The 26316-nt window shown below is 37.0% G+C and overlaps 2 long non-coding RNA genes across 3 annotated transcripts in view; both read right to left on the bottom strand.

Moving 5' to 3' along the window:
- LOC111098357 overlaps positions 1 to 18197 on the bottom strand; it is a 64937-nt gene extending 46740 nt beyond the window's left edge. Inside the window, exons 1-3 of the long non-coding RNA XR_005368023.1 lie at positions 17736 to 18197; positions 12595 to 12682; positions 1202 to 1267 (exon numbers count right to left, since the gene is read on the bottom strand). This is a non-coding gene — a long non-coding RNA (uncharacterized LOC111098357). The remainder of the gene's footprint in view (positions 1 to 1201; positions 1268 to 12594; positions 12683 to 17735) is intronic.
- Positions 18198 to 22901: 4704 nt separating this feature from the next.
- Positions 22902 to 26316, bottom strand: part of LOC119874216 — a 55254-nt gene continuing 51839 nt past the window's right edge. For both annotated transcript variants that reach the window (XR_005368021.1, XR_005368022.1), the window contains exon 5: positions 22902 to 26306. This is a non-coding gene — a long non-coding RNA (uncharacterized LOC119874216). The remainder of the gene's footprint in view (positions 26307 to 26316) is intronic.

The following is a 26316-nucleotide window of genomic DNA, read 5'->3' as shown; positions in this document are numbered from 1 at the left end:
CACAAATGGAACGAATCAGTTCCTACCTTCATGCTCCAGTTATAATCCCTGTTCCCTGATCTGCTTATGACTGAAGGTAAAAGTAATTTCACGAAACCTCTCTAATATTCCAGAGTCCACCTTCAAAACCCTCGTCCTATTTCTCCAAACAGAACAATGCTCACCTACACTTTAATACCTAGACTGCTACCTCATTTCAAAATGCAATTGCCAACTACTATGCCCAGTTTTTTTAAATGACCTTTTTTTTCTCCTGCTCCAAGTTTCTGTCCTGCCTGGTACTCTCCAACCTCTGCCCACCCACACTCCTCCCCTAACTTCAAGAGTATGGAGTTCTGTTACAAGTTCTGCCAGAACCCCATATGGCCATGTCTCTCCTATATATTAAAATACCTTAATGCTTCATCACAAATCTTCCAATAAATCATGAATCTTCCAATTCTTCGCCACTAATAAGTCTGCCTTTTGAAAGCAGTGCCATGGTTGTCAAATTGGACAGCGTGTCAGCACCTACACCCGAGACAACTTTCTAGTTCCTGTCCTACTATAATAGATGAGTGTAACACCAGGCTTTCAACTCTCTCTCCTGGACTAACTTAACCTAGTTAACTGACCAGGACTCACTTTATTCCCAAGACTTCAAGACACCCTAGTCTCTGATGTTGCAAAATTGCCCTTCCTTCAAGCCTCAGCTAACACCACATTCTTCTCTTCTAATCACTGTTTGAGGAAGCATGGCCTGACAAGGCATCCCCAACCTAATCAATTTTCTTCTTTTATATTCCAATAATATGTATTGTCTATAAAGTTTATTTGATAATTAATCATCCACTGCCTTTTGAAATCTCTCCTACTATTCCCAATAGCTATTTGAATCTGAGTTCACTCAACTTTTCACATCTTCACTCATCTATTTCAACTGTATGAGAGGCAGTCATTCACAAATGTTAAAAAGCATGGTTTCTGGAGCCAGATGACCAGATTTAGTACTATTTGCTATACTAGCTGTGTGACCTCTGATTGGAGTTTTTCACGTTCAAAGTGGTAAAATAATAGCCCTGATGTCATAAAGATTAAATAAGCTGTGCATATAAAACAGTTAGGAATTCCATTCATATTTATTTTATAATCAGAATGTATGTGTTACTTTAAAAATGTTATGGAAGGGAGTTTTCTTTTACCTCAGATAATTAATTATTACCTCATATAGCTTCTGGTACATCCTTGGGGGCTCAGTTCCAGAAGTGAAAGTGCATAGGTTAACAGTCTGCAATGGAAGAAAGCAAGTAAGCAGGATGCACTGAATATACAGCCACATCATCCCTACAAATGCCATCACAAGGGCCTATGTTTTACGCACAAGTTGTTTGCTCTTTATTCTATTGCCATTTTCTATTGGTCATGGAAGGCTTTGGAAAACCAACTTTTGATCTAAAAAGAAAGGTCAGGGGCCTCCAATCACAGAGCCATAGATTTTGAAATCTTGCCCCTGATTGAATCATTCCTGGAAATGCAAGTATTACTTTATATAGTTTAGGTTTTTAAAGCTGTCTCTGACCAGCCAAAAGCAATTCACACAGGAAAGTAAGTAGTAAGACATCAAAAGGTAAAATAACTTCTTTTTTTGGATTAATTTTATAGCTTAAAAAAGTTTACTGTGTACTCTTGTAATGTCCTTCAGCATACTCATTTGTGGTGGAAAGATATAAAGCTAGATCAAAAGTGCGTAAGTACCATGTTTAGCATCATTAAAATTTCCACAGAACTTTGCTCACAATTTTAGTTATTTGCCACCAAGTCCACAATAATATTTTAAATATCTCTTCCTCCCTTCTCCATATTTTGAATGTCAAGATTGGCTCAAAGTGTAAGCTTAAGGGAGAAAGCAGCATTTTCATTTTGTTTTTGAGTTTTGTGGATGTTGTGATTTCAAGATCTCTCAACATTTGGATGATGATACAGAATTTCCCAATCAAAGGGGCCAGGAAGTCCATCCCAATTTTTCCCTTTTTTTCTTTCCTGGTATTTCTTGCAAGAGCAGTATTCTCTAAAGCACCAGTCCAGAAAACATAAAAAATCAAAAACCCTCCCAAAGACATATTCATGCCTCCAAAACTTACCTTGGAAATATCAGCCAACTTGATTTTTAAAAACTTCAGACAATTTGATCTTAAGCCCTCACTCTCTAACTTACAAAGAAAGAAAGGTTTAAAGCTTTGATTTAAAGAATATTTTGGTTTTTACTGGAATTTTAAATTTCCATCAGGAACAGGGATTTTCAAAAACTGTCTACCCCAAAATAAGGGAGAGATATGACCTGCTCACATCATTATTAGAGTGTGATTTCCAAGGTATAGAGGAATCCCACCACCACTATCACCTGACAGGAATGAGGTAGGCCTATCAGAATACCTGAGGAGTTGGAGCATGATTGAAAAATTCAAATGATTCCTGAATAGTCCCCAGTTGTCACAAAGGCACAAGTGGGGATGGGCCCTCTGTTCCAGTTAGTAATCCCTGATGTCTGTTGACACATTTCCCCTTCTTCAACAAGTTAATGACTACTAGAGAGTTTTAGCTCCAACAAAATTTGTATACACAAAAAGAGAGCTGAGAAATATGAAGTATACCTTTCCTCATACTAAATGAATTTATTTTCAAGTAAATAGGTTACAACCAATAGATACTTGAGTTTTTTATTATTATTATAAAGTTGTAGCCTGATAAAAATTTGTAGTGATTTGAATGCTAAAAGACTGGACAGCATAAAACAACTACATTTTAAGACATCAGTAGAAATAACTACTCACCTTTTCATCCAAGGTGAAAAACAATTTATTCAAGGAAATAAAAATGAATGCTGATTATGTTCATTTTTATCACCAGTGTAATATACATGGTAGAGGGAAGTCATTTTTTTCATAAGTGGGCTAATAAACTTTTTGTAGTTATTTATCAGGCTATTGTAATGAAATCCTTGCTATATATTTCAAATTCCATAACTTCTTTATTTCTTAATTCCAAAAGATCAGCAACATAATGGAGCTGAGAGTTTTCTTCTGCTACCAAATTCCCAGAGTTGAGGTCTCAAACTAGATCATATTTCCTTTACCTCAATGCAAAGTATAAATTACTAAACAACAAGAAAACTAATCAAACAGTTATATAATCTTATATAATCTTTTTACATTAATTTACATTAATTTCTCTGGCTATAAACTGGGTTCAATAGCCTTAACAAGATTTCTCTTAATACTATGTTTTTCCTAGAAATTTACATTAGAAGCAAATCCCCAGTCAATATTTATAATAATAGATGAAAAACAGTGAGGGATTATCCATATCATCATCAAATGAATCAGATTACATGTGAATCAAAATGTAATTAATCATATACTTCATATCTGACAAAATATACGCAGTCTGTCTCAATGAATAAACACAGTGAGGGCAGGGGTTTCTCATGGACAAGGTGGTTTGTATGAAAACAATATACAGCGCAGGTAAGAATATAAGAATATAATAGCTTATATCTATCAAATTCCGATTGACAGATATTTCATACTGTACTGTGTTCATTAATTCAAAACCCCAGAACAGCATGTAAATGGTTATTATTATTATTATTTCCATTTTTTATTAATATTATTTTATTTCAAAAAGTGGCTCAGTGGTTTAGCGCTGCCTTCGGCCCAGGGCGTGATCCTGGAGACCTGGATAGAGTTCCACGTCAGGCTCCCTGCATGCTTTTTCCACTGCCTGTTTCTCTCTCTCTCTCTCTCTCTCTCTCTCAATCTAATAAATAAATAAAAAATCTTTAAAAAAAAGTGTGTTAACTAGCCCCACTTCACATAGCTGGTAAGTGATGGAGCCAGCGTTTGAACTCATTACTTCATTGACATATTTGTGAACTAGAATTCTATTTAGAATTTTATTTCCAAAACTCAGTATTTATTGATTCAAGTAAGAGCTTATAAATTCCCTGTACATTTAAATTTCTGTTTTCTTTCATTTTGCTTTTCCCTCTCTCAAATTTTTGTCTTCATGAGATTTCCACTTTGTAGGAAATAGCTTAGAAGCAGGAAATGTTTCTTTGTGTTTATAATTCTGAAAGGCCACAAATTGTAATTAAATAAAAATAAATAATTTTCTTCAAGAGTAACATAGAAAAGCAAATTAATAATTTGCTTACTTTTCTGCTTCACATAGATGTTGGTTGGGTCTGAGAATATCCGGGAGGAGGTTTGCATATCTGCTTTGATTTGGAATGTTTATTATGTGACATTTTTACTCGTTAAATTATAGCAAAGACTGCTGCTAATAAGATAGTAACTTTTATCATCTGTATATCAAATAGATGACTACAAAATCCACCTATGACATGATTAAGTATTATTTATGGACAGTATTTTTCTGTTTGTTATTGGAGGATGGTAATAACAGAGAAGGTAAAAAATGGGAAGTTTCAGTTCAAATTATGTTCACATTGATAGCATGAGACACTAAAGGCACTCAAGTCTCCTTTCAATTTAACTTGAATAAGTCATACACACGGCATAGTTATCTTCTAAAAAGAACTGCCTAACTTATAAGAATTTCTTATTTTACATAGTACTGAAACTTAAAACAACTTTAAAAATAATATAGGACTTGATTGGAGCTGGAAGACAGCAGCTGAGTAGAAGGGCCCTAGGCTTGTCTCAACTGACAAATACAACTAGATAACTATCCTAAATATCCTAGAAATTGACTGGAAGACTGGCAGAACAGACTCCACAACTAAAGGTAGAGAAGAGGTCACATCAAAAAAGTTAGGAAGTATGGAGACATAGTTTGGCAGAGATATGAATTGTGGCTACTATGGTGAGGAGGGAATCAAGGTCATGGAGAAGAGTGAGACAGACTGACACAAAGGAGAGCACACAGAGAAAATGAATCCGCATGGCAGTTGGTTTGGAAAGCAAGAGCAACTGAATTTCATGAGTTCTGGCAACTAGGGGGGCTTACAGCCTGGAGTTTTAAAGATCAGTGGGCTTGACTAGAATAGAGCCCAGAGGCATCAGGGCTGCTCTTGAAAAAATGGTAGGGCAAACAGCTCACAGACATACAGCCTGGAAACAGTGATCTGAAGAGTACCTGGGACACACAATGGGAAGGCCATTTGCTCTTCTCAGAGCATGTCCCAAAGAGGCAGTGTTCATGGAGAGATCTCTCCAGGAACAATGGAACTAGCAGGCACTATTCCCCTTCCTCACCCCTCAGCACAAGCACAGGGCCTCCTGTGGGAATCAGAGCAGTGCCAACACTCACTACCTAACTTGCTTACATCAAGCCCTTCTGGCCCCTCACTCTAGAAGAACTGCTCTTCTGAGTCACACTTGCCTCAGTCCCAGTAGCACCGGCCTCCTCCCCCAGAAGACTAGCCTAAACCCCTGCCAACACCAAGTTTCCTAACCTCGGAGTTTTGTGGAGTTTTGGTTCCAGCAGCCATGGAGATGGATCTCATTTCATGAGCAGACTGGAGCCATACATAGTAAAACATGCCACCTTCAGGCCAGGGACCAAACACTGTCCATGCCAGGCAAGGAGAACCTCTGCAGATGACTAGCCTGAAGATTAAAGTGGTCAAGACACAACAGCAGGGCACAGGTAGCCCATACTGGAGACACTCCCGGAAGCTCCAAGCCCTAGGCAGCAGCAGACACTACATGGCAGAGCATACAGTGCACCTTCTTCATAAGGCCATTACTCTCAAGAGCAGAAGTTGTAGCTGACTTTCCCAACATAGAGAAACAGGCACAGAGACTTAGACTAAATGAGAAGACAGAGAAATTTGTCCCAAATGAAGAATTTGACAAGGCCACAACCAGAGATCTAAGCAAAACAGATATAAGTAACGTGTCTGACAGAGAATTTAAAATATTGGTGATAAAGATACTCACTGAACTTGAGAGAAGAGTAGAAGGCATTAGCAAGATCATTAACACAGAAATAAGGAATAACATAGCAGAGATAAAGGGCTCAATAAACGAAATCAGAAACATGCTTGATAGAATGAACAGCAGGATAGAAGTAGAGGAGCAAATTAATGACTTACAAGACAGAATAATAAAAAGTGATCAAGGGAAGCCCCAGTGGCCCAGCGGTTTAGCGCCGCCTTCAGCCCGGGGTGTGGTCCTGGAGACCCGGGATCGAGTCGGACATCCAGCTCCCTGCATGGAGCCTGCTTCTCTCTCTGCTGTGTCTCTGCCTCTCTCTCTGTGTGTGCCTCTCATGAATAAGTAAATAAGATATTATTTTTTAAAAAGTGATCAAGCTGAACAAAAGGGAGAAAAAAAGAATAATGCAAAACAATAGACTTAAGGAAATTGGTGATTTCATCAAACATATAACATTCATATTTTAGGAGTCCCAGAAGAAGAAGAGAGAAAAAAGGGGATAGAACATTTTTTGAAGATAGAACAGAAAACTTTCCTAATCATGGGAAAGAAACAGATATCCAGATCCAGGAGACACAGAGAAGCCCCAATAAAATCAACAAAAGCAGGACCACACCAAGACAGATTGTAATTAAAAGGGAAAAATATAGTGATAAACAAAAAATACCGTAAAAGGAGCAAGACAAAAGACCATTATGTACAAGAGAAACAAAATAAGACTATCAGTGGTTTTTTTTTTTTTTTTTTTTTTTTTCAGCACAAACTTTCCATGCCAGGAGAAACTGGCATGATATATTGAAAATGCTGAATGGGAAAAATCTGCAGCCAAGAATATTCTATACAGCAAAGCTGTCATTCAGAATAGGAGAGATAAAGAATTTCCCAGACAAACAAAAACTAAAGGAGTTCATGACCACTATGCCAGCCCTGTAAGAATACTAAAAGGGACTCTGTGAGTGGAAAGGAAAGATGAAAAGTGACAGTATGAAGGTAGGAAGCACAAAAGCAATAAAAATGAATATTTCTGTAAACAGTCAAGCAATTCACAAAATAGAAGGATGTAAAATATGACATTATATGCCTAAAACATAGGGAGGACAGGAGTAAAGAATGGGTCCAAAATTAAACAACTATCAACTTAATACAGATGCAAATTGCAGTTGTTATATATAAATCTAATGTCAATCATAAAGCAAAAACCATTAATAAATATGCAAAGAATAAAGCAAAGAAAGCCAAATATATCACTAAAGAAAACCAGCAAAGCATGAAAGAGAGAAAGGCAAGAAAGGATCAGAGAGACAACTACAAAGCAAGTAACAAATCGGCAAGAAACACATATATATCAATAATTACTTTGAATGTAAATAGACTCAAAGGTCCAATTAAAAGACATAGAGTGACAGGAAATAAAAAAAAAAACCCTTATCTATATGTTTCCCACAAAAGACTCATTTTAGACCTAAAACACCTGCATATTGAAAGTGAGGGAATAGAGAACCGTTTATCATGCAAATGGATGTAAAAAGAGAAGCCGGAGTACCAATACTTATATTGGATGACATAGACTTTAAAACAAAGTCTATAACAAGAAACAAAGAATACTATATAATAATGAAGGGGACAATCCAACAAGAAGATATAACAATTATAAATATTCACATATCTCACATGAGACTACCCAAATACATAAAACAGTTAATAACAAATATAAAGGAACTAATTGATAATGATATAATCATAGCAGGAGACTTAACACCCCACTCACATCAATGCACAGAGCATCTAAAAAAATCAACAAGAAAGCAATGACTTTGAATGACACAATGGACCAGATATATTTTAAAAATACGTTCAAAACACTCCATCCTAAAACAGCAGAATACACATTCCTTTCGAGTGCACATGGAATATTCTCCAGAACAGATCACACATTAGCCCACAAAACAAGCCTTAACAAATTCAAAAAGACTGAAGTCATGCCATGCATCTTTTCTGACCACAATGATTTGAAACTAGAAGTTAACTCTAAGAAATATCTGGAAAGACCACAATTACAGGGAGGTTAAGTAACATGCTACTGAACAATGAATGAGTCAACCAGAAAATAAAAGAAGAAATTAAAAAGTACATGGAAACACATAAAAATGAAAACGCAATGGTTCAAATCCCTGGGGATAGAGCAAAAGTGGTTCCAAGAGGGGAGTTTATAGCGATATAGGCCTACCCAAGAAGCAAGAAAAAAATCTCACATATACAACCTAAACTTACACCTAAATTAGCTAGAAAACGAACAGCAAACATAACTCAGAACCAGCAGAAGGAAATAATAAAGATTATGGCAGAAGTAAATTATATAGAAAGTAAAAAAACATGGGACGCCTGGGTGGCTCAGCGGTTGGGCGCCTGCCTGCCTTTGGCTCAGGTCGTGATCCTGGGAACCGGGATCAAGTCCCACATCGGGCTCCCTGCATGGAGCCTGCTTCTCCCTCTGCCTGTGTCTCTACCTCTCTATCTCTCTCTGTGTCTCTCTGACTCTTGTGAATAAATAAATGAAATCTTTAAAAAAAAAAAAAGGACACTAAAAAACAACAACAAACAAACACTAGAACAGATCAATTAAACTAGGAGCTGGTTCTTTAAAAAAATCAATGAAGTTGAAAAACCTCTAGCCAGACTTATCAAGAAAAAAAAAGAAAAGACCCAAATAAATAAAATAACAAATTAGAGAGGAGAAATAATAACAACACCACAGAAACAAATAATTATAAGAGAATATTATGAAAACCTATATACCAACAACTTGGACATCACAGAAGTGGATAAATTCCTAGGAACATATAACCCACCAAACTTGAAACAAGAAGAAATAGAAAATTTGAAGAAACTGATTACCAGTGAAGAAATGGAATCAGAAATAAAAAGAAACCCTCAATAAACAAAAGTCCAAAACTATATGGCCTCACCAGTGAATTGTACCAAACATTTAAACAGGAGTCAATACCTACTCTTCTCAAACTATTCAAAAAATAAAAATAGAAAAGAAAGGAAAATTTCCAAATTCATTCTATGAAGCCAGCATTACCCTGATGTCAAGATGAGACAGGCATCACAAAGGAAGAAAACTACAGGCCTATATCATTGATGAACAACATAGACCCCAAAATCCCCCACAGAATACTAGCAAACTCCATTCAACAATACATTAAAAAAATCATACACCATGATCCAGTGGGATTTACTCCTGTGTTGCAAGGGTGGTTCAATATTCATGAATCAATCAATGTGATATATCATATCAATAAGAACCATATGATCTTTTCAAAAGGTGCAAAAAAAGCATTTGACAAAGTACAACATCAATTCATGATTAAAACCCTCAACAATGTAGGTTTAGAGGGAACATACTTCAAGATAATAAAGGCCATTTATGAAAAACCCACAGGTAACAAGGAAAACTGACAGCTTTTCCCGTAAGGTCAGACACAAGACAAGGATGTTCACTCTCACCACTTTTATTCAACATAAGCCTAGATGGCCTAGCCATAGCAATCAGACAAAAAGAAATAAAAGGCATCCAAATCAGTAAGAAAGTAGTAAACTTTTCACTATCTGCAGATAATATGATATTGTACATAAGAAATCCAAAAAGACTCCAACCCAAAACTACTAGAACTGATAACAAATTCAGTAAAGTCACAGGATATAAAATCAATCCACAGGGCAGCCCAGGTGGCCCAGCGGTTTAGCTCCACCTTTAGTCCAGGGCCTGATCCTGGAATCCCAGGATAGAGTCCCACATCTGGCTCCCTGCATGGAGTCTGCTTCTCCCTCTGCCTCTCTGTCTCTGTCTCTGTCTCTCTCCCTGTCTCTCTCGAATAAATAAATAAAATCTTTTTTAAAAAATCAATCCACAGAAATCCCTTCCATGACTATATATCAATAATGCATAGCAGAAAAAGAAAATAAGGAAAAACAATCCCACTTACAATTGCACCAAAAATAATAAGATACCTAGTAATAAACCTATCCAAAGGTTAGGTACAGTGGAAGAACTATACTCTAACTATAAAAAACTGATGAAAGCAATTGAAGATGACACAAAGAAATGGAAAGACATTCCATGCTCATAGATCAGAAGAATAAATATTGTTAAAATGTCTATACTACCCAAAGCAATCTACACATTCAATACAATCTCTATCAAAATACCAACAGCATTTCACAGGATTAGAACAAACAATCCTAAAATTAGTATGAAACCTCAAAAGACCCCTAATAGCCAAAGCAATTTTGAAAAAGAAAAGCAAAGTTGGGGGCATCACATTTCCGGACAAACCTGTAGTGATTCAAACAGTATGGTACTAGCACAAAAAGAGACACATAGATTAATGGAATAGAATAGAAAAACCCAGAAATAAGCCCACAATTACCGGTCAACTAATCTTCCACAAATCAGGAAAGAATATCCAATGGGAAGAAGACAGTCTCTAAAATAAGTGGTGTTGGGAAAACGGGACAGCAACATGCAAAAGCATGAAACTGGACATACACATGAAAATACACATAAAAATAAATTCAAAATTGATTAAAGATCTCAGTGTGAAATAGGAAACTGTTAAAATCCTAGAGGAGAACACAGACAGTATCTTCTTTGATGCCTATAGCAACTTTTTTCTAGATAGGTCTCCTGAGGCAAGGAAAACAAAAGCAAAAATAAACTATTGGACCACATCAAAATAAAAAGCTTCTTCACAGGGAAGGAAAACAATCATGAAAACTAAAAGGTAACCTGTGGAATGGAAGAAGCTATTTGTAAATGATATCCAATAAAGGGTTAGTATCCAAAATATATAAAGAACTTACAAAACTCAACACCCAAAAAATTAATAATACAATTTTTAAAAATGGGTAGAACACATGAACAGACATAACAACCTTCTCTCCAGAGAAGACATACAAATGGCCAAAAGACATGAAAAGATGCTCAACATCAATTCTAATCCGGGAAATGCAAATCAAAACTACAATGAGATAGCCACCTCACACCTGTCAGAATGGCTAAAATCACAACACAAGAAGCAATGATTGTTGACTAGGATGTGGGGGAAAAGGACCCCTCTTGCACTGCTGGTAGGAATGCAAAGTGGTGCTGCCACTCTGGAAAACAGTATGGAGGTTCCTCAAAAAAGTTCAAATTAGAACTACCCTATGATCCAGCAATTGCACTACTGGGTATTTACCCAAAGAATACAAAAACACTAATTTGAAAGCATGCATGAACCTCAATGTTTATACCAACATTATCTACAATAACCAAGATATGGAAGCAGCCCTAGTGTCTACCAATTGATGAATGTATAAAGAAGATGTGGAATATATATATACAATGGAATATTACTCAGCCATAAAAAATAACAAATCTTTCCATTTGCAACAAGGATGGAGTTAGAGTGTGCAATGCTAAGTGAAATCAGAAAGATAAATAATTTATGATTTCACTCATATGTGGAATTTAAGAAACAAAATAAATGAGCAAAGGGAAAAAAGAGAGAGAAATCAAGAAACACACTCTTAACTATAGAGATCATACTGATGGATATCGGGGGGAGGTTGGTGGGAGTTTAACCACAACCAGTTGGTGTGTCTTAACTAGGGGAGATTAAGGAGTGCACTTGTCATGATGAGCATCAAGTGATGTATGGAATTACTGAATCACTGTATCATACACCTGAAACTCACATAACACTGTATGTTAACTAACTGGAATTAAAATAAAAACTTAAAAAATAGAAATATAGGACTTACTGGCCAAATGATTTTTACTATTTCACATTCCTATAAAGATGTGTATAAATATTGATGTAAGATAAATTTTATTTTATTTTTTAAAGATTTTATTTATTTATTCATGATAGTCACACAGAGAGAGAGAGGCAGAGACACAGGCAGAGGGAGAAGCAGGCTCCATGCACCGGGAGCCCAACGTGGGATTCGATCCCGGGTCTCCAGGATCACGCCCTGGGCCAAAGACAGGCGCCAAACCGCTGCGCCACCCAGGGATCCCAAATTTTAAAGGAATTTTTTGTCAGACCAGGTCTAACTTGTCTTTTGTAAGTACCCGCAGCATGAAAAACTTAATAGCAATGGTGATAATAGCCAACGGTAATTGCCCATTCAGTATATACCTCCTAGTCTTGTACCCACAATCCCACAGATAATTACTATTTGTAATAGTATAAGCATTTATTGTTTTAAAATTTTAAATATCCTTGAACATTATAGTATTCAACATAGTTCATGTAAATTAAATTATCTGAATCATTTATTATAGTTGAGCTAATCATTGCATTGCAGCCAGCAAAGACCAAGGCAAAGACAGTAGGTATGTCTGGGTAACATAAGAAACCTGGAAAGCTGAGGTGTCAGGAAAGAGGAAAGGTGTGCAGGAAGATGAGATTGAAAAGAACAGAGGCAATAACATATCCTTCAAATTTTACCTCGGAACAAAACCTATATTTACAAAAAGATAAGTAGGTTTCATTTCTTCATTCTCAATAACTAGTTTATTTGAGAGACTTCTGTTGGCTATTTTAAAAATATATTTGTTATAAAACAAATCAAGATTCACAAAAAATGAATTCCTTTGTTGTACCTTCATTGCCATATGGAATACTTGACTGGCCAAGACTTCTTGGTCTTCACCAGCTGAATCAAGTACAAAACAGGACCAGAGAGCATTTCTAGAACAAGGAGAGGGAGAATCTTCTGTAAGAGACAAAGGTACTGTAAACAGTCATTAAATACTCTGTCTATAAATTATAGATCATCATGTGAAAAGAACCAAATTTTAGGTCCCATAAATAACAGGGTTATGACTAGGGGGCATGGTAGAAATCTGAGAACATGTAAATGACGATTTACTTGGCATGACTCACAACACATCCACGTGGGCATAAAATTTTAAAAAGATAAATCAAAAAGTGCATCCAATTCAAGATTTCATAGCCACTCACTATTATAAACATTTAGTTAATCTCCACTGATTTATAACTCCCATATTATTCCCAAACTAGTTATGGTATCCATATATACACTAAGAGAAAGTCTTGGTTTTAGCAAGCAATGTTTCTTTAAAAAAAAAAAACAAAAAAAAAAAAAAACAAAAAATAACCTGTGCATTGTTTCTTTTTGAAACAGAGCTCTTGAGCCTTCTCTTTTTTGTGTCACTTTTTTATTTTCTCATTCACTTCATTTTAACTAGTCTATATGCTATTATACTCAGACTACTCATTTCTTTTGGCAAAAGAAAGCTATTTAACCTCTTGGTCACGGAACAGCTTTCACGTGATACAATACTTACTCTTCAACATTTCTTCATGACCCTTCCCTAGAAACCAGCCTTCATTAGTTTTAAGGTATACCTACAGACATAACCTGTTTTGACGCTTTGACTGACTTGGCAGCTCATGTCCCTGGTTCATAGCCTTTCTGCCTTCTGGAATTTCCAGAAAGAATTTTGCTGAGTGTCTTGATTGCATAGAGAGGGGTAGTTTCATTGAGCAGATGTAGAATACATCTGTTTCAGACATAATCATAATACTTTATGTTTGATTTCCTTCTAACTTCTCAAAACACTTTCACATCTATCCTCTCATCTAGTGTCTCATTTGATGTGGGAAAATAAAAGGAAGGCAAGAGTAGAAAGAATGAAAGTTGAGAAACTCAGTGGACCCAGGAGAGGTTAGCTTTACTAGAGTATATGGGAAAAAGAATTTAGAGACCATAGGGGAACATAAGTAAGGCTGCCATGTGAGGAAACCTACTAGATGACAGGAAATATTTCAATTTGTAGATGGAGGACAATGAGGAACAAATTAATTATATTGGAAAGTGTACTTATTTTATATGGTATGTTTCCATTTAAAAGCCCAAAGCCTTTGTTCTATGGTACACAAACTAACACAGGTATTTGGAGCACAGTCTCTGATCCCAAACAAATCAGAGTTTGGGTGCTAACACTACCATTTACAAGCTGTTTGACCTAACATATATATTAAGTGATTATTGCATGTTAAGTGTTCAGTAAATGGGAACAATTGTTACACAGTAAAAACAAATATTTTAGTATTGTCTTTTCCAAAAGAACCAAGAAAAAGAATGACTAGATTATAGCTGTAGCGAAACAAAAACCTCATGATGAAGAGCTTCTCTTTATTGAGTCTCATTAGTTTTCCCTATGTCTTCAGCAACTCTCCTTTCTCTTTATGGAAATAAAACTAAAAGGTGACAAAGTAGCTAAATTAATTAGATGATTGTAGCATGGATGACCAACTCTGGATACGCGGATATACTAACTCTGCAACTAACTCTACCACTGAAGAGCAAGAGGCAGTGACATAGTTGACTCTTCTCATATCAAAAATTGGTGATGAATCCCGAAAGGATTATTTATGTATAAATTAAAATTTTCATCCTATAGAAACTTTCTGCTCTTTCCTCACTCCATCTGACCTCCTTCAAAATATAACGCATGCTTTTCATGAGACAAGTTGATGTTTAATTAGCACTGTAAATTTGCTAAGAACTGTTCCCTCATGTGCTTGAACAGCTTGCAGAGTTGATCAATACCCAGCAGTGGCTACCTGACTCTATAGGCTTCTGCTCAGTCTATCTCTTGGATGTTCCCTTAAGCAAATAGGTGCAGTACTAGGTACGGATTTGTATTATATGCACTAATCATGGTCACTCTTACAAAATTTGACCCTTTCTTCATTTCAAAAAAAAAAAAAAAACTGCTATTGGGGGTTAGGGAAAAGAGAAGACAATGCTATGTCTCTGTGCTTTCTAGACTGGGGCTCATCTGCAGAATTCAAAGCCTTTTTTTTTTTTTTTTCTCCTTAAACAACTTAGTTACAAATAGAAACAGCTCTGTACTTATTTCATTAAAAGAATCCAGCCTCCAAAGAAACTTTATGTTTCCTCATCCTACAAAGACAGGCTTGGTGCTTGAGTCTAATTTATAATTAACACTGCCCAAAGACTAAATTGGTCTTCTATTGCCAGATAAAGAAAGCTTACAAAATAGTATGTAAAATGAGATCAGGCTTAATGCATGCATTTCTCTATCTGAAACTAAGTGCAACCTATAAGGAGTAAAGTGCCAGATGTAGGGTTAGGATTAACTTTTCAGTTACTAATTTCAAATATGACTAATTCTATTCTGAGGATGAGGAGGTTGGATTTAAGTTAGCTTAGGACCAAATTTTTTAATTGCTTCTGAAATGAAATCTTCCTTATAAATTAACATTTGTAATTTTAGCAGGCACAATGTCAGAAGCTAAACAATAATTTGGCCTATAATACCAAAAGCTTGGCCTGTACTTTTTTTTTTTCTAAAGAAAGATCTTATTTATTTATTCATGAGAGACACAGAGAGAGAAGCAGAGAGGCTCCCTGTAGGAAGCCTGATATGGGATTTGATCCCAGGATCCCGGGATCAGGACCTGAGCCAAAGGCAGATGCTCAACTACTGAGCCACCCAGGTGCCCCTGCTTGGCCTGTACTTTATTTTTTTTTTCTAAGATTTATTTATTTATTTATGTGTGTGTGTGTGTGTGAGAGAGAGAGATAGAGAGAGAGAGAGGCAGAGACACAGGAGGAGGGAGAAGCAGGCTCCATGCCGGAAGCCCGATGCGGGACCCGATCCTGGGACTCCAGGACCGCACCCTGAGCCAAAGGCAGGCGTCAAACCCCTGAAGCCACCCAGGGATCCCCTTGGCCTGTACTTTAAAAAACTTCTTATTTATGTTGTATTTCCAGTAATCATTGAAAATGTTAACTATAAATAAATAAATAAATAAACAAATAAATAAATGTTAATTATTGTCAGATGCAATAGTAGTATGCCCAAGAAACTATTAATTTCTGTGTTAAGGAGGGTGGGAGTGAATGGGTGATGGGCACTGGGGGTTATTCTGTATGTTAGTAAATTGAACACCAATAAAAAATAAATTAAAAAAATTTCTGTGTTAAATGGAATGGAAGCAAAGAGATTGATGTGATTTAAAAATGCCAGTGTTAGAGGCCAAACCACCTGCGTTAAGGAAAATTCCTATTAAATACAGATGGGACCAATCTATTCCACTGTATCAGTTTACGGGTTTTATCAACCAAGCCTTTCTTTAAAAAAAAAAAAAATTATTTATTTAGGGACTCCTGAGTGGCTCAGCAGTTGAGCATCTGCCTTTGACTCAGGACATGATCCCGGGGCCCGAGATTGAGTCCCATATCCGGCTCCTTCAGGGAGCCTGTTTCTCCCTCTGCCTAGGTCTCTGCCTTTCTCTCTCTCTCTCTCTCATAAATAAATAAAATATTTTTTAAAAAATTATTTATTGGGGGATCCCTGGGTGGCGCAGCGGTTTGGCGCCTGCCTTTGGCCCAGGGCGCGATCCTGGAGACCCGGGATCGAATCCCACGTCGGGCTCCCGCTGCATGGAGCCTGCTTCTCCCTCTGCCTATGTCTCTGCCTCTCTCTCTCTCTCTCTCTGTGTGACTATCATAAATAAATAAAAATTAAAAAAAATTTTAAAAAAATTATTTATTGGAGAGAGTGGAGGGAGAGGCAGAGGAAAGACAGTCTTAAGCAGACTCCACACTCAGCACAGACCCTGATGTGAGGCTCAGTCCCTCTCTCAGACCCTGAGATCACAACCTGAGATGAAACCAGAAGTGGAACTCTTAATAGACTGTGCCACCCAAGTACCCCTCGACAAAATTCTTCTAACCATAGATTCCCCTCAACCTCTTCAGCTTGCCTGGTTTTCCAAGCATGGCTTTCTTTCAGACAAAACAACAATCATTTCTCTATGCTACCTTCTGGAAGCTGCCTTTCTACTCATATCTCCTATCTCCTCCTCCTATCTTCCCTGGCTCTCTCCTCACCTGTCTCTCCCCCTACCCATACTGCTTGGTGGCTGGCTCCATGAAGGTGCTCTCAAACTTGCCCATTTCCAAATCCCTGGTATCACAGGCTGACTGTTCTTACCTTCCTTTTCCTGTCTTGATTCTATGAATGCTCACAAGCACTCACTCACTCACCTGGACCATCCTGCTTAGCATCACTTCTCTTCACCACACCATCCCCAATCTACATTCACATCACTGGCATAGTGCTAAGGTCTCACCTGTCCTGGACCAGGTCTGACCCCTTCTTTAATGTCAGTCAGCCTCATACTCCTCAAATTTTAATATGCATACAAATCTTCAGGATCTTGTTAAAAAGCATATTCTGACTCAGTGTATCTAAGATGGAACCTGAGGCTCTGCATTTCTAATAAGCACTCAGGTGATGCTAATGCTAGTACAGGAAGCACACTTCGAGTATCAGGGATTTAGCATTCAAGGCAATGTTGGCATGTAGACCAGACTGCCTCTAATTGTGTCCACCTCTTGAGCCACATACCTCTGGATTTACATGAATCCTTCTCTTTATAAAACAAGTATAACATTGAACCTCAATAGATTTTGCTCCAGTAATTTCAGTTTTCAAAAAGCACACTCAAAATAGCTCACTATACCCACAAGCACCCTTCAGTCCCTTAACTCGCTCCAAGACTTGTGGAATCTATCACTGCTGTAGGGGGAAAAGCTTTTGAAATGGAATTGAACATAGGGTGCTGCCTGGCATATCAATGAATCCAGTAAGGGCTTTTCCCCCCCTTTTTTGTTAGCCACTGAATTTTTTTTGAGGTAAAAACAGACTAGAAATAAAATAAAATTTCCAGGTGCTCTTACCACAGCCATTTGCTTCTTAAAGTGCTGCCTCTGAGCCTCAGTTTCTCCAAACAAAAAAATAGAATATTTTCCATTCAGCTCTGTTAGAGTAGGATTTTACAGTCTCCAGTGAAACCTAGTATGGAAAGATGCTATAAAAAATGTAGAGTGTTCTTTTGATTGTAGATCACATCTGCACTAAGACCAGAAATTTTTTTTAACAGAAGAAGGACTTAGTGTTCTCCATTCTCCACATTTTTTCCCTCTAATGAGGTATGGAACTATGTAGACCATAATGCCTACAGCCTAAGGTTTAGGTTGAGTTACTATGTAATTTCATAAATCTCTCTTAGCTATAAGTAACAGCTAACCTCTACTTCCTCTGATATTTTATTTACCCTGTAAATCAGCTCTATTCTTTCACTTCACACAAAGGAAGCTGGGAACCCCAGCTCTCTCAGGAATGTGGAGGTAGACAAGCCACTTGTGTATGCCCCTAATACAGGAACCCCCCCCCCCCGCCCCGAGGGCGGGCCACCCCCCAGATACAGGGCATGGAGTCCCATCAATCACTAAGGACAGTTATGCCAGCGGGGTCCTGAAAGGTGAGGAAAATACTTAGCTAAAAACTGCAGCTGCCTGAATTTCAGCAGCACAACCAGCCAGAACAGAGAATAGAATTACAGAAGGGAAAACATTAGCAAAAAACAGTTGTTGGGCATCAAAGTGTGTCTTACTGTCTTTCCCTTTGATTTCAGTTAACTTCAGTCACACAGGTACCTGTGTGGACACAATGTGAGCAAACATGTATTTTTCTCCTTTTGTGCAGTTTTGCTCCCTCATTGGAGACTAGCTGGAGTGAGCTACTGTGGCTTCCTCCTTCTCTGGAGCAAGATACCCAGCAGCTAGAACTGACGACCTGCTTGATAGAGCAAGTGAGAAGGTTTGATGCCCCTTCATTTGTCTTTCTTCACCTTCTGCCCTACTCCAAGCATAAGATATAGAAAGGTATGACATTTTTGGAATTCTAAGAAGAAAGACTTGAGGTGAACCTATTTGTTAGGAACACACAGACAACTTTGATTTTAGTCTATTGATGGAAGGCAAAATCTCCCCTAATCAATTTAAAGGAGTATCTTTTGGGCACCAGTATAATGAAATCCAGTACCCTTTAATTTCTTACAGGTCATTTAGTGTCCAATTTCACAGACTTCAAAGGCACTTTAATCACACAATGAAGAAAAAGGCTTATAATAAAATGATTTACATGACTCCTCCCTGCTGCAACTATGCAGAGGTGAATAGAGAAGATAAAAAGCAGGAAAACAAATTAAAGAGGAAAATTAAAGGTGAAGATGAATAGTAGCTGAGGTCAAAGGTGATTGCGAGGTCAAAGACAATATAGAATGTCTGAAGATGTATGGGATCTGGAGCTGGGTTTTGAATTAGAACCAGAATGAACCTGGAAGTTAGCCATAGGAGCTCAAAATTAAATTTATCAACAGAAAAAGGAAAAAAAAAAAGACTGATCTTCTTAGCACACTTTCTTTAGAAGCTCTAAGTTTTAAGCAAACTTTGCCTATAGTATTAAGGTCCCCAGAATGTTTATTGTGTGCTTGTGTGTGCACATGATGGTTTTGGAGAGATAAAACTCTGATGTTCCCATAAGTTTAAATCACGGACTCGTGCTATTCCTACATGGATAATTTCCAAACGGCATTTTCTAAAGACCAAAACAAACATAACTGTACTCTGCAAAAAGCATCCCGGATCAGTTGCAGCCTACTTATCTTCTACTAAGGTAAGAAAATTCCACTTTGTCCATATCACACAACCTTGTATGCTGTGAACTGACTCACAGATGCCAGCTTCTCTCTGCTTCTATGATCTATACTGCATAGTACACTAGAACATACTGAGTATACTTTAAAATCTACTATGATGTATCTTTTCAATTGCCTACAAATTGAAGAAAACCCAGCTTTGCATTATTGAACTGAGATTTGAACCACTGTATCAGACCCTTCTTTTAAAAGTCACAATTCCATGTCCCTTTTCTAACCCCAACATCCTTTGTGTATAAGCCAATTTAAAGAGGTTTTTATGCTTTTCCCACCTTCTCTGTGTTTAAATGAATTATTTCTTATGCAGTCTTTGCATAATTTTTTAGCTTTGGGAACACTTAATCTTCTTTCTTCATGGGAAAGGGGTAAAATGCTAGTGAAAACACAGATACAGAATGTCTTACCTGATACCAGTATTCATTCATCCAAATATTCATTCATTCAACACACATTTTTTTCTTTGCTGTCTGTAGACACTTGATACTGATGAGTATACAAAAATAGGGTATGAATTGCAATATTGCAATATAGTTATATTAGATGTCACCATTGGAAGAAGCTGGGGGAGGAGTATATGGAATTCTGTACTATTTTTTTTTCAATTTCCTGTGAGCCTATAATTATTTCAGAATATATACAGCTAACCCTTGAACAATGTGGGAATTGGGGCACCAACCACCCACACAATTTAAAATTCACATATAACTTTTTTTTTAAGAATTTATTCATTTATTCATGAGAGAGAGAGAGAGAGAGAGAGTGAGAGAGGCAGAGACACAGGTAGATGGAGAAGCAGGCTCCATGAAAAGAGCCCAACGTGGGACTCAATCCCGGGTCTCCAGGATCACGCCCTGGGCCGAAGGCAGGCGCCAAACTGCTAAGCCCACCCAGGGATCCTCCACATATAACTTTTGACTCCCCAAAAACATAACTACTTTAACCTACTCTTGACCAGAAGCCTTGCTAATAACATAAACAGTAGATTAACACATATTTTGTATATGCATTATACAGTGTATTTTACAATAAAATATCCAGAGAAAAGAAAATTTATTAAGAAAATCATAAGGAGGGATGCCTGAGTGGCTCAGCGGTTGAGCACCTGCCCCTGGCTCAGGACATAATCCACGGTCTCAGGATGGAGTCCCACATGAGGCTCCCTACCTGGAGCCTGCTTCCCCCTCTGCCTACATCTCTGCCTTTCTCTCTGGTGTCTTTCATGAATAAATAAATAAAATCTTTTAAAAAATCAAGGAGAAAGGAGGCGTGGGTGGTTCAATGGTTAAGTATTTGCCTTTGGCTCTCAGGGCATGATCCTGGAGTCCTGGAATCAAGTCCCACATCGTCCTCCCTGCATGGAGCTTGCTTCTCCCTCTGCCTATGTCTCTGCCTCTCTCTCTCTCTCTCTGCCATGAATAAATAAAGAAAATTTTTTTAAAAATCAAAAGGAGGAACACCTGGGTGGCTCAGCAGTTGAGCATCTGCCTTCGGTTCAGGGTGTGATCCTGGGATCCAGGATCAAGTTCCACATTGGGCTCCTTGCCGGGAGCCTGCTTCTCTCTCTGCCTGTGTCTCTGGCTGTGTGTGTGTGTGTGTGTGTGTGTGTGTGTGTGTGTGTGTGTGTTTCATGAATAAATAAGTAAAATCTTCAAAAAAAATCATAAGGAAGAGAAAATACATTTAGAGTACTGTACTATATTCATTTTTTTAAAAAACCACATAGAAGTGAATCCATGCAGCATAAATCCATGTTCTGAAGAATCAGCTATAAAAAATAGAATGATGGTTGAATCACTTTATTATACACCCAAAACTAATATTATGCTTAATATTATGTTAACTAATTGGAATTTTTGAATAAAAACTTTAAAAAAAATTTTTTAAAGATGTATTTATTTTTTTTTATTTTTTAATTTTTATTTATTTATGATAGGCACACAGTGAGAGAGAGAGAGGCAGAGACACAGGCAGAGGGAGAAGCAGGCTCCATGCACCGGGAGCCTGATGTGGGATTCGATCCCGGATCTCCAGGATCGCGCCCTGGGCCAAAGGCAGGCGCTAAACCGCTGCGCCACCCAGGGATCCCTAAAAATTTTTTAATAATTTTTAAAAAGAATATTTAGAGCTCTCTCCCCCTGAAAAAAACAAACAAACAAACAAACAAACAAAATACAGGGTTACCAATTGTCTAAGATTCTATTTTAGCATTGAAATTCTCACATCCTGGAAAACCCCTCAAACCTTAAACAAACCTGGACAATGATCACTCTATAAAATGAAGTAAGCATTGTTTCTGTCTCCAATGATTTCATATGTAATGAGAACATTATAAATTAGTAGGGGGAAAAAAACACTAGTTAGCAGAGAAATGAAAGGCACATGTGTGAGCATGCCCAAATCTTTCACCCATAGGAGACAGTGTTAATAGGTCACAGCCTTCTTTCCCAAGCTCTGACATAGCCTCAGAATCCTTCTCAACACAGTGCTTTTCCAGATAGCAACTATTAATGAACTGGAGTTGGCAACAGAATTCAAACTCATTTGCTATCCTTGCAGAATTCCCTCATGCCAAATAATTTTTCAGTCATTTTACTGAATAGACAAGCTTCAAAAGAAAGCTCCAATTTCTAGACAATGCTCTACCCTTGACTGCAAAAAATAAACATGTTAAGAGTTGCTATGCATGGTTTTGCATTTCTTGTTCAAGGTCCTCTCAATATTGTACAAGGCAACCCAAAACTAGTGTAGCCATTTATTGTCAATCCTAAAATCACAACATTTTTTGGAGATAATCTTTAAACTCCAAGGTATTTCTATTCTATATGATATAGAAATACAACAGTACTTTTTTTTTTCAGTGAAAGGGGTGCTATAATTTAATAACACGTGGTTCATAAAACAAATTTATAAAATAAGTATGCCCCCCAGCATCTGTGTACTTTTAAGAGTAAAAATACATACAGACTCATACAGACATTGTTTCTGTACCCCCCCTTCCTTCTACTCATCTTTTAGGCAAATGAGTGGGCAAATAACATCTACTCTAACTTATTAAATATACTTGTGCTTAATAATACAAGTGAAAGCTTTCATTCGGATATATGTCATGCTCCAGGCTGGAATCAACCTCTGTAATATCTGTCAACATTTAACACAGGAGAGCACTAAAAAGGTTTTAGAGTCATACTGGGTTGAGTTCAAGGCATGTCCCTGCCAATTTCTAGTTAAGTGATACTACTCTTTCTAGTATTTGGCTTCATCACCTAAAAAAATCACCTCTGATTCATTGGGTTACTATACAACTCATGAGACAACGTGCATAAAGTACAACATATAGTAAATAATAGCATTCATTTATTTTGTTATATTATTATTACTGCAGCTAATTTCTTTTTTGTTGTTTTTAGTAACAAAATCAAAACTGCTTACATTACTAGGCCATCAAAAATTATTTCAGAATTTTAATTTCTTTTTATTGATTTCTATTATAATTAGTTTGGTTATACAATACATCTAGGACTAGTGCTTATATGCCACACAAATATAAATCATTATATATATTTTTAAAGATTTTATATATTTATTTGAGAGAAAGAGCCCACACAAGCAAGAGGAGGGACAGGGACCAGCAGACTCCACACTGAGCATGAAGTCTGACTCAAGGCTTGATCTCACAACTCTGAGATGACCTGAACTGAAATCAAAAGTCAGGCGCTTAATTGACTGAGCCACCCAGCACCCCTAAATCATTATCTTTTAATGAATATTTCTAAATGTCTACTCAACTGTCAGACTGTGTATATGGCACTAACACACTGTTAAGAAGATGCATACCACTTCGCATGATTGTACACCTTAGAAATAAACTCAAATTTTAATAAAAGGTAATATTCTAAACTACCAAAGTTTGAACTAATATCTTAGCAACACTTAAGTTGGGTGATTGCATTTATTTTCTACTTTTAAGTCTTTTTGTTAAACAAGCAACAATTATTTCAAAAAGAAAGAAAAAAAAGACAGACTAAAGGATTGGGATTTTTCCTTCTTCACTCTTTACTTTTGTCCAAGACACAGAAGATTTTCCATAAATGCTGTTGCCAACTGGCTGAAAAGCAAATATCATCGTATGAAAATTGTACCACTTATGTATATTTGGTAAATGTTATAATTTCTAAGTTACTTGATTCATTTAATCACCAAACATTCAGTAGTGTGATAGCAATACTTATTACAAATAGTATACTATTTGAGCCTAGTTTCCTTTGATCTTATAGAGTATTTGAATTTCATGACTAATATACATATATTTTTAAACTGATTTTATATTCCCAATATGCTGTTTGGCCTAATTAAGAATCTTGAAATGTGGGGGCACCTGGTGGCTCAGTGGTTGAGCATCTGCCTTCTACTCAGGGCACAATCCGAGTCCTGCATCGAGCTCCTTGCGGAGACCTTGCTTCTCCCTCTGCCTATGTCTCTGCCTCTCTCTCTCTCTCTCTCTCTCTTTCTGTGTCTCTCATGAATAAATAAACAAAATCTTAAAAAAAAAAAAGAATTTTGAAATGTGAACTATAGAAAGGTTCTAAAAATAAGAGTTAGTCTATATTATTAATTTAAATATGGTCTCAAGTAGCACATACACAAAGGTTAAAAGGATAATGTACAAACAGACAAACTTAGTCAATCTGATCGTGTAGGCATTAAAGGTTCCCTCTGACTTGCCCTCCAGTTGAAAAGATCAAAGTGAGGCCTGGAATTATCATGTATTGGTTTCAGTCATCCCAGTTTCACAGCATCCCGTCATTTTGTGTGTGCTATATTCAGTGCAGCTGTTGTTGTGGCTCTTGATAGGTTAGACTCACTAATAAGTTATTTTCCAGTCTTTTGGCAAGAATGGAGCTATAAGAGAAATGGCTTGTCTTGATGTGTTCCAGCTGGAAGCAAATATGTTCTCCCATTGAAAAACAGGTCGTTGCCTGGAGGTTTCCAAGTTTTGCCTAACTGAGAACTGGATTAGGACTTGCTAAGGAACCCAATGGGTATATGTGATTAAGAAAATAAAGGGACATAGTGACCCAAGCCCCAGGAAGAGGCTAAGAACTCTTAATTTCAATCCCAGGTTTCCTTGCTAACATGTTTTACAACCTTGAAAACTCCACTCAGCCTTTGGCTGTGCTTCCATAGCTATAACCCTAATTACTTAATATTTATTGAATACTCATAAAGAACTGGTTCCTGTTAAGAGAACATAAAGGGAAAAAAAAACTAGTTCTGTTACTCCAGTGTTTATTTTATAAGGGCCATATTAGCAGTATTTCACAATCTACCACTTTGAAAATGCATTCTGCACTAGATTAGATAATGAGCACTCAATATTTAGAGAATACAGACAGTCTTCCTATTTAACATGGTTTGAATTCTGACTTTTTACTTTACGAAGCTGTAAAAGTGATACACATTCAGCAGAAACCATACTTTGAATTTTGCATTTTGATCTTTTCCCACACTAGCAATATGCAGTATTATACTCTCATGATGCTGGGCAGCAACTGAAAGCTGCAGCTCCCAGTCAGCCACATGATCACAAGCGTAAACAACCAATTCACAATCCTTCTGTACTCACCTAATCATTCTGTTTTTCACTTTTAATACAGTACTCAATAAATTACATTTACTATTGAATACTTTATTGATATTCAATACTTTGTTAAAAGTATTCAATACTTTCAGTACTTTATCATAAAATAGTCTCTGTGTTAGATGATTTTGCCCAACTGTATGCTAAACATTCTGAGCATGTTTAAGGGAGGCTGGGCTAAACTAAGATTCTTGGTAGGTTAGGTATATTAAATGCATTTTTGACTTACAATATTTTCAAGTTACAACGGGCTTATTAGGATGTAAGGCCATCATAAGACAAGAAAGACCAGTATTCATTAGCAATTTTCAACAAGATGAAAGACAGTAGGTGGAATCACCTGCATTTTTGACCCAGGACACGGGTCCAAGTCCTTGGTTTGGAACAAAGTAAGGCTTTCATTCTGATAATAAAATCTGGATTATGAAGATGGACCAAGGGAACAGCCAAAATATGGGGGCACTAGTGAGGTTTTATTTCTTTGGCTCTGACTTAGTTGGGATTTGAAGTTCTTTTGGTTGTTTTGTTAAAGAGAAGTTTGTGCTGAAGCCAAATAAAAATAGTGTTCTCCCTTTGTAATGGTCTAGAAAAGGCTTCCTTGTGTTAGAATGCACACCCTATTTCTCTTGGCCCATGTCACTAACACACTGTGTCCTAATCTAACAAATTGTTTGCATAGATACCACAAGAGTTACTAGGAACTATTTGGAATTGCCACTGTGAATCGTCACAAATGGTCCCTTGATGTATTCAAACATGATACCATGGTGCTACAGCTTATTTATGGATATGTATGGCTGTTTGGTTTTCCTTGCAGTGAGGAACTACTTTCAACAGCAGATCATACAGACCAGGATCTTTAAAATAACTACTTTACTGCCTACCACTTTGAAATGCATTCTGCACTAGATTAGATAACGATCACTCAATATTTAGAGAATACAGACAGTATTCTGCTAAAGTGCAGAGTGGGGCATTTTTTTCTATTTTGCTTTGAATCCTTGTTTCAAAATGAAGTGCCAAGACCTAAAAAACCTTGGAAAATGTCACATCTGAAAGAGATGACAGAAGTTGGAAATCACTTAACCAGCTAGGAGAATCATTTTTAACCTCTTTTTTT

This window comes from Canis lupus, chromosome 12, assembly GCF_011100685.1.
Source record: "Canis lupus familiaris isolate Mischka breed German Shepherd chromosome 12, alternate assembly UU_Cfam_GSD_1.0, whole genome shotgun sequence".
NCBI classification, from domain to species: domain Eukaryota; kingdom Metazoa; phylum Chordata; class Mammalia; order Carnivora; family Canidae; genus Canis; species Canis lupus.
The sequence above is the reverse complement of the archived record's forward strand: the minus strand, read 5'-3'. Positions and strand labels throughout refer to the sequence as shown.